General features: G+C 40.1%; 1 pseudogene; it reads left to right on the top strand.

Annotated features, from left to right (window-relative positions):
• The first annotated feature begins 6,269 nt into the window (after window positions 1-6,269).
• LOC112315233 (small ribosomal subunit protein uS5 pseudogene) lies at window positions 6,270-7,129 on the top strand (annotated as a pseudogene).
• Window positions 7,130-9,489: the final 2,360 nt, after the last annotated feature.

Below are 9,489 nucleotides of genomic sequence, written 5' to 3' on the forward strand. Positions count from 1 at the left end.
CAGTGACAGTTTCATTTCCTCCTTTCCAATTTGGATGACTTTTATTGCTTTTTCTTGTCTGATTGCTGTGGCTAGGACTTCCAATACTATGTTGAATAGGAGTGGTGAGAGAGGGCATCCTTGTCTTGTTCCTGATCTTAGTGGGAAAGCTCTAAGTTTTTGTCCATTGAGTATGATGTTGGCTGCAGTTGTCTCATATGTGGCCCTTATTATGTTGAAGACTGCTCCCTTTATTCCCACTTTGCTGAGTGTTTTTATCAGAAATGGGTGCTGTATCTTATCAAATGCTTTTTCCGCATCTATTCATATGATCATGTGATTTTTGTCTTTGCTGTTGTTGATGTGATGTATTATGTTTATTGATTTGCAAATATCGTACCATCCTTGTATCCCTGGGATGAATCCCACTTGGTCATGGTGTATGATCTTTTTTTTTTTAATTTTTTAATTTTTATTATTATTTTTTATTGTTATTGTTATTCAATTACAGTTGTATGCCTTTTCTTCCCATCCCTCCACCCCAACCCAGCTGAACCCATCTCCCTCCCCCACCTCCACCCTCCCCCTTGGTTTTGTCCATGTGTCCTTTATAGTAGTTCCTGTAATCCCCTCTTCCCACTGTCCCCCCACCCCCCTGCCCTGGCTATTGTTAGATTGTTCTTAACTTCAATGTCTCTGGTTATATTTTGTTTGCTTTTTTTTCTTTTGTATGATCTTTTTAATGTATTGCTGGATGTGGTTTGCCAATATTTTGTTGAGAATTTTAGCATCTGTGTTCATCAGCGATATTGGCCTGAAGTTTTCTTTCTTCGTTGTGTGTTTATCTGGTTTTGGGATTAGGATGATGCTGGCTTCATAAAACGAGTTTTGGAGTCTTCCATCAGTTTGGATTTTTTCGAATAATCTGTGTAGGATAGTGGTTAGCTCTTCCTAAATGCTTTGTAGAATTCTCCTGTGAAACCATCTGGTCCAGGGTTTTTGTGTGTTGGGAGTTTTTTGATGACTGCTTCTATTTCGTCTGCTGTTATTGGTCTGTTCAGGCTTTCTGCTTCTTCTTCATTCAGTTTTGGAAGATTATATTTTTCTAGAAATGTGTCCATTTCATTTAGGTTTTCAAATTTCTTGGCATATAGTGCTTTGTAGTAAGTTCTTACAGTCCTCTGTATTTCTGTGGTATCAGTTGTAATCTCTCCTCTTTCATTTCTGATTGTGTTTATTTGGGTCCTCTCTCTTTTTTTCTTGGTGAGTCTGCTTCAAGGCTTGTCGATTTTGTTTATCTTTTGAAAGAACCAGCTCCTGGATTCACTGATCCTTAAAATTGTGCTTTTAGTCATTATGTCATTTAAGTCTGCACTGATCTTGGTTATTTCCTTCCTTCTACTTGCTCTGGGCTGTCTTTGTTGTTCCTCGAGTTCTTGTAGGCGTTGGTTTAGGTTGTTTGAAATGTTTCTATCTTGCAAACAAAATATAACCAGAGACATTGAAGTTAAGAACAATGTAACAATGGTCAGGGGGTGTGGGGAGGGGATAGTGAGGAGAGGGTAATTACAGGAACTACTATAAAGGACACATGGACAAAATCAAGGGGGAGGGTGGAGGTGGGGGAGGGAGGTGGGCTCAGCTGGGGTGGGGTGGAGGGATGCGGAGAAAAGGCACACAACTGTAATTGAATAACAATACAAAATTAAAAAAAACAAAAACAAAAAAGAAAAAACAAACAAAAACAAATGTTTCTATCTTTTTACGGTAGGCCTGTATTGCTATGAACTTCCCTCTCAGGACTGCCTTTGCTGTGTCCCATAGGTTTGGGGTTGTTGTGAGTTCATTTTCATTTGTTTCCAGAAAGTTTTTCATTTCTTCCCTAATCTCATTCGTGACCCATTCGTTGTTTAATAGCATGCTATTCAGTCTCCATGATTTTGAGTGTTTTGGGTTTTTTTCCTTTGGGGTTGGTTTCTAGTTTCAGTCCCTTGTGGTCAGAGAAAATGCTTGGTATGATTTCAATTTTCTTGAATTTGTTGAGGCTTGCTTTGTGTCCTATCATGTGGTCTATCTTTGAGAAAGTTCCATGTACACTTGAAAAGAATGTGTATTTTGCTTCTTTGGGATGAAAAGCTCTATATATATCAGTTAAGTCCATTTCATCTAGGGTATTGTTCAGTGACAGAATATCCTTCTTGATATTTTGTTTGGAGGACCTGTCCATTTTTGACAGTGGGGTGTTAAAGTCCCCTACTATAATTGGGTTGCTGTCAATATCTTTCTTGAATTCCTCCAAGATTTTCTTTATGTATTTGGGTGCTCCTATGTTGGGTGCATATATATTTACAATGTTTATGTCTTCTTGGTGGATTCTTCCTTTGAGTATTATGAAGTGACCTTCTGGGTCTCTCTTTATGGCCCTTCTTTGGAAGTCTATTTTGTCTGATATGAGTATTGCTACCCCTGCTTTTTTTTTCCTGTCCATTTGCCTGGAAGATTTGTTTCCAGCCCTTCACTTTCAGTCTGTTTAGGTCTTTTGTCCTGAGGTAGGTCTCTTGTAGGCAGCATATGTGTGGGTCATGTTTTCTCAATCATTCAGCTATTCTATGTCTTTTGATTGGAGCATTTAATCCATTTTTGTTTAAGGTTATTATCGATAGGTACTTATTCATTGCCATTTTTTCCTATCTGTGTTCCTCTCTTTTTCTCTTTTCCTTCCTTTCCCTATAGCAGTCCCTTTAGCATCTCTTGCAGAGCTGGTTTGGTGGAAGCATATTCTTTTAGACTTCTTTTGTCTTGGAAACTCTTTATTTGGTCTTCTATCTTGATTGAGAGCCTTGCTGGGTAAAGTAGTCTTGGTTGCAGGCCTCTGGTTCTCATTACTTGGAATATTTTTTGCCATTCTCTTCTGGCTTGGAGCGTTTCCATTGAGAAGTCAGTTGCTAACCTTATTGGGGCTCCCTTGTATGTTACTTCCTGTTTCTCCCTTGCTGCCTTTAAGATCCTCTCTTTGTCTTGGAAATTTGCCATTTTAATTATGATGTGTCTTTCAGTGGGTCTCTTTGGGTTCCTCTTGCTTGGGACTCTCTTTGTTTCCTGGATTTGTGTGACTTTTTCTCTCCTCAGATTAGGGAAATTTTGCATCATTACTTTTTCAAACAGGTTTTCTATCCTTTGCTATTCCTCTTCTCCTTCTGGTATCCTTATTATATGGATATTATTACATTCCATGTTGTCCTGCATTTCCCTTATTGCCTCTTCATTCTTTCTGAGCCTCTTTTCCTTTTCTTGCTCCTTCTGGGTGTTTTTTTCTACTTTATCCTCCAGCTCGCTGATCCGATCCTCTGCTTCATCAAGTCTGCTTTTAATTCCTTCTACTGTGTTCTTCAATTCAGAAATTGTATTCTTCATTTCCTCTTGGCTCTTGTTGATACTTTCTATTTCCTTTTTCATGTTGATATAGTTTGCAGTGAGTTCACTGTAGTTTCCTTGTAGTTTCTGGTAGTTCTCTTTGAGCTCAGAGAGCTCAGTGAGCTTCTTGATGACCATTGCTTTGAACTCAGTATCTGATAGTTGACTTGCCTCTTTTTCAGTTAGCATTCTTTCTGAGACTTCCTCCTTTCCTTTCATTTGGGAATTGTTTCTTTGTCTTCCCATTGTTTGTGAGACTCTTCTTGTTGGCCTCTGCTTCTTAAATTGCTCTATTCTGACTCCCTGGGTTTATGGTATGAACTTCTGTGGTAGAACGCCAATGGGATTCGGTGGTGCTGTCTCCTTAATCTCCTGTGCTCACTGGTCTTGAGCTGACATTTATGGGTTTAACATGGTCTAACTCTAGTCTTTTCAGCACTCCAGGTTTTGTTGTCTCACCTGTGGGAAAAAGAGAAAGGGGGGGAAGAAAAAAGAAAAAACAAAAAAGAAGGGAAGGAGGGAAAAAGGAAATAGGAAAGGAGGAAAGGAAGGAAGGAGGGAAGAAGGAATAAAGAAAGATCGGAGGCAAGACAAGAAGGAATTTTAACAAAAATTAAAACATAGAAATAGATAAAAGAAGGCAGGAAGAAGACATAAAAATGGTAAAGGATGGGAGGAAGAAGGAATGAAAAAAAAAAGAAAGGAAGAAGGAATTCAGGGGGAAAGGAGGAAAGGAAAAAAAAAAAATCTTCTCCTGGCTTTAAACCGGTCAGGTTAGTTCTGCTGGTCGTCCTGTCCCTGTCAACGGGAGGGGGTGTTTGGAAGAATTGGTTTCACTTTTCTCCCTTCCTGGGCCACACTCTTTGCTGTTGTTCAGCCTGCAGTCTCCCCTAGCCCTGCAGCTCCCCTCTGCTGGGTGTTCTGCCTTTGACCTAGAGAGCTTGTAGGCCCTGCAGGGCTCTGTGCTCAGGTGTTTGGTAGGCGTTGTAGGTGTGGTCCCTGGCAGGCAATCAGGCCGTTGATCAGCCAATCCAGCCGCTTTGAGTTTGGGAAGCTCGCAAGCGGCATTGTGCTTGGAAAGTGCGCGGCCGGCTGGCCCTGTGCCTGGTAAGCACGCAGCCAGGGAGCCAGCCGCCTTGTGCTTGGCACGCCCTGGGCTTGAGTCTCGGGCGGGCGGGGCCGCCCTGGGACTGAATCAGGAGGCACTCGGGTCCGAGGTTTTGGGCCTGTGGGTGGAACAGCTAGCCTCTGCTCCAGATGCTCTCCCACCCGAGGTTTCAGGTGTGGGCGCCCCTCCGGGTTTTCATGTGTGGGCCCCCAGTTTGCTAATCTGCATGTGCGCAACCGGGCCTCAGGTGAGCACCGGGGCTCCAGGGCTGCTTATCTGGCACACGCAGTCCAGGGGTGGAGGGGGGAGGGGCGCCAGGGGCCAAGGCTGCTGCCGAGAGAGTTCTCTAACTAGCCCCTGAGTGTCTCTATTTTCTTCTTCTTTTTGAGAAATTCCTCCTATTCAAGCCCCCCTGGTCCAAACAAGCACCTGGCTGCTCACAGGTCAGCCTGGCCCTCTCCCAAGACTCCTGCAGCAGCCCCTGCGCCTGGGCGGGCGCTTCTGCTGCCCTTGTACCACGCGGGTCCCGGGTCCCAGGGACCTTATTGTCCTTAAGCACTCTTCTTACCGTCAGATCTTTCAATGTCCTCTATCTTTGGTCTCTGATCTTCATATATGCTGGAATACTGTTGGCTGTTCGCTCTGCTCCTCAGATCAGCTAGGTATTTCCCTGGCATTGAGGGGCGGTGGACTCCGCTCCCACCTACGTTGCCACCATCTTTTCCAGCTATGATGCAATTTTAAAGTGATGGAAAGCAAGGACCTACAACCAAGGCTATTTTACCCAGCAAGGCTATCATTTAAATGTGAAGGAGAAATAAAGAGCTTCCCAGACAAGAAAAAAGTGTTTGTTACCATGAAACCAGTATTGCAACAAATGTTGAAGGGCTTGCTTTAAAAAGAAAAAGAAAACCAGACGAAAATATTAAAAAGTAAAATAAATGACAATAAATACATATCTATCAATGATCACTTTAAATATAAATGGCTTAAATGTTCCATTCAAAAGACATAGAGTAGCTGAATGGATAAGAAAACAAGACCCACATATATGCTGCCTACTAGAGACCCACCTCAGAATGAAAGATACACACAGACTAAAAGTAAAGGGATGAAAACAGATATGTCATGCAGATGGAAAGAAAAGAAAGCTGGGATAGCAATATTTACATCCAAAAAAATAGACCCTAAAAAAATCTGTAGTAATAGACAAAGAAGGACCCTACATAATGATATGGGGAACAATCTAACAAGAGAATATTACCCTAGTAAACATCTATGCATGCAACATAGGAGCACCTAAATATGTAAAGCAAACCTTGATGGATATAAAGGGAGAGACTGACAGAAACACAGTCATCATAGGGGATTGTAACACTCCACTGACTTCAATGGATAGATCTACTACCCAGAAAAACAACAAGGAGACGGTGTTCTTAAATCACACACTAGATCAAATGAATTTAATTGATACCTTTAGAGCATTTCACCCCAAAGCAGCACAATATACTTTCTTTTCAAGTGCACATGAAACATTTTCTAGTACACAAAACAAGTCTCAAAAAATTTAAGAAGTTTGAAATCAAATCAAGTTCTTCTCTGACCATAATGGTATGAAACTACAAATCAATCACAAGAATAAAACTGAAAAATACACAAAGACATGGAAGCAAAATAACATGTTATTAACATTGAATGGGTTAACAATAAGATCAAGTAACAAATCAAAAGATACCTTGAAAGAGCTTCTTTTCCCAGGAAACACAAAATGGCGGATGATGCTGGTGCTGTGGGAGGACCCTGAGGACCCTGGGAGCCCTGGAGTGGGAGCCCTTGGTGGCTTCAATGGAGGATTTGGCAGCAGCATACAGGGCTGTCATGGGCAGGGTCGGGGTCGAGGCCACAGAGCTCATGGAAGCAAGGCCCAGGACAAGGAGTGGATCCCCACCACCAATCTGGGTCACCTGGTCAAGGACATGAAAATCAACTCCCTGGAGGAGATCTATCTCTTTTCTCTGCCCATCAAGGAATCTGAGATCATTGACTTTTTCTTGGGAGCATCCCTCTAGGATGAGGTTTTAAAGATCACGCCCATGCAAAAGCAGACATGTGCAGGACAGTGGACCTGGTTTAAGGCATTTGTCACCATTGGGGACTACAATGGACACATTGGTCTGGGTGTTAAGTGCTCAAAGGATGGCTGTGGGGTCAATCATCCTGGCCAAGACTCTATTGTCCCTATGTGGGGAGGCTAGTGGAGAAACAAGATCACCAAGCCCCACACCATCCCTTGCAAGGTAAAAGGGTGCAGTGGCTCTGTGATGGTGTGCCTCATCCCTACCTGAGGACCACTGGCATTGTCTCAGCCCCTGTGCCCAAGAAGCTGATGATGATGGCTGGTATTGATAACTGCTACACTTCAGCCAGAGGCTGCACTGCCACCCTGGACAACTTCACCAAGGCCACCTTAGATGCCATCTCTAAGACCTACAGCTATCTCACCTCTGACCTCTAGAAGAGACCGTGTCCATCAGGCATCACTATCAGGAACTCACTGACCATCTTATAAAGACCTGCCCCAGAGTTTCTGTGCAGAAAACCAGGGCTCCAGCTGTGGCTACTACATAATTTCATAAAAGAAAAATAAAGTGAATTAAGCCTGTTAATTAAAAAAAAAAAAGATACCTTGAAACAAATGAAAATTGAGAACAGAATAACCCAAAATCTGTAGGACACAGGGAAAGCAGTCCTAAGAGGAAAATTCATAGCATTATGGACCTATCTCAAGAAACAAGAAAAAGCTCAAATAAACAGTCCAACTTCACACTTAAAGAAACTTGAAAAAGAAGAAAAACAAAGCCCTAAGTGCTTTGGACATAATAAGAAAGGACATAATAAAAATCAGACCTGAAATAAATGAAAGAGTCTAAAAAATACAAAACATCAATGAATCCAATAGCTTTTTCTTTGAAAAGATAAGATTAAAAAATCTTTACCCAGATTCATCAAGAAATAAAGAGAGAGGACCCACATAAATAAAATCAGAAATGAAAGAGAAGAGGTAACAACTGACTCCAAAGAAATACAAAGGATTGTAAGAAAATATTATGAACAGTTATATGCCAACAAATAGGACAACCAAACAAAATAAATTCCTAAAAACACACAATCTTCCAAAACTAAGTTGGGAAGAATCAGAGAATCTGAATAGACATGTTACAACTAGTAAAATTGAAGCAGCAATCAAAAAGCTCCCAACATCCTAGGATTAGGATAACAATAAAATATTAAAATTTAAAAAAAAGAAAAAGAAACTAGTAAGATTGATGTGAAGTCAGATTAGGTATTATTTCAAATGTATTCCTATGACAAATTATGTTTGTTTTTAACTCTTATTTGGGATAATGTTTAGATTAAAGAAAATTAACAACAGCAAAGCAACCAGGTAGCAAGTTTAATTTTAAGCTCTGAAATAAACATTTAACAGACAAAAAAAAAAAAAAAAAAAAAAAAAAGCTCCCAACAAACAAAAGCCCTTGACCAGATAACTTCACAGGGGAAATTTTACCAAACATTCAACTAATCAAAAAATTCAAGAGGAGGGAAGACTTCAAAAGTTATTTTGCAAGGCCAACATCATCCTGATTCCAAAACTAGATAAAGACATTACAAAAAAATTATAGGGCAATACACATGATAAACATAGATGCTAAAATCCTCCACCAAAATATTAACGAACTGAATACAACAATACATCAAAAAATCATACAACATGATCAAGTGAGATTTATTCTGGGGATGCAAGGCTAGTACAATATTCACAAATCAATAAATTTGATACACCACTAACAAAATGAAGGATAAAAACCACATGATCATATCAATAGATGCAGAAAAAGCATTGATAAAATCAAGCACCCATTTATGTTAGAATCTCTCAGCAAAGTGGGAATAGAGAAAGCATACCTCAAAATAATAAAGGCCACATATAACAAATCCACTGGCAACATTATACTAAATGGATAAGAATTACAAGCTTTCTCCTTAAGTTTGGGAACAAGACAGGGATGTCTGTTTTCACTACTCTTATTCAACAGAGTACTGGAAGTCCAAGCCATAGGAATCAGACAAGGAGAATAAATAAAATGCATCCAAATTTGAATAAAAGAAGTAAAACTTCAAGACATATCATAATTAAAATGCCAAGTTTTAAAGACAAAGAGAGAATCTAAAAGCAGCAAGACAGAAACAGATACTAACATACAAGTGAGCTCCAATAAGGCTAGCAGCTGACTTCTCAACAGAAACACTACAAGCCAGAAGGGAATGGGAAGAAAGATCTCATGTAATGAAAAGCAAAGGCCTGCAACCAAGACTGTTCTACCCAGCAAGGATATCATTTAAAATGGAAGGAGAAATAAGGAGATCCCAAAACAAAAAAGGCTAAAAAAATACATGTCTAAACCAGCACTTCAAGACATTCTAAAGGGACTGCTTTAAGAAGAGGAAGGAAAAGAGTGAGAGAGGAACACAGGTACAAAGGGGGAAAATGGCGATGAATAACTACCTATCAATAATAACCTTAAATGTAAATGTATTAAATGCTCCAATCAAAAAACATAGTGTAGCAGAATGGATAAAAAAAAAAAACATGAACTGCACATATGCTGCCTACAAGACACTCACCTCCGAATAAAAGACCCACGCAGACTGAAAGTGAAGGGTTGGAAAAAAAAAATATTCCAAGTAAATGGACAGAAAAAAAAGTCAGGGTAGCAATACTTATATCAGACAAAATAGAATTCAAAACAAAGGCCATAAAAAGAAATTCAGGGACACTTTATAATACTCAAGGGAAGAATCCACCAACAGGATACAAACATGGTAAATATATATGCACCCAACATAGGGGGACCCAATATATAAAGAAAGTCTTGGAGGACTTCAAGAAAGATATAGACAGCAACACACTTTTAGTAGGGGAATTT

The sequence above is a fragment of the Desmodus rotundus genome, chromosome 5 (assembly GCF_022682495.2).
Source record: "Desmodus rotundus isolate HL8 chromosome 5, HLdesRot8A.1, whole genome shotgun sequence".
NCBI classification, from domain to species: domain Eukaryota; kingdom Metazoa; phylum Chordata; class Mammalia; order Chiroptera; family Phyllostomidae; genus Desmodus; species Desmodus rotundus.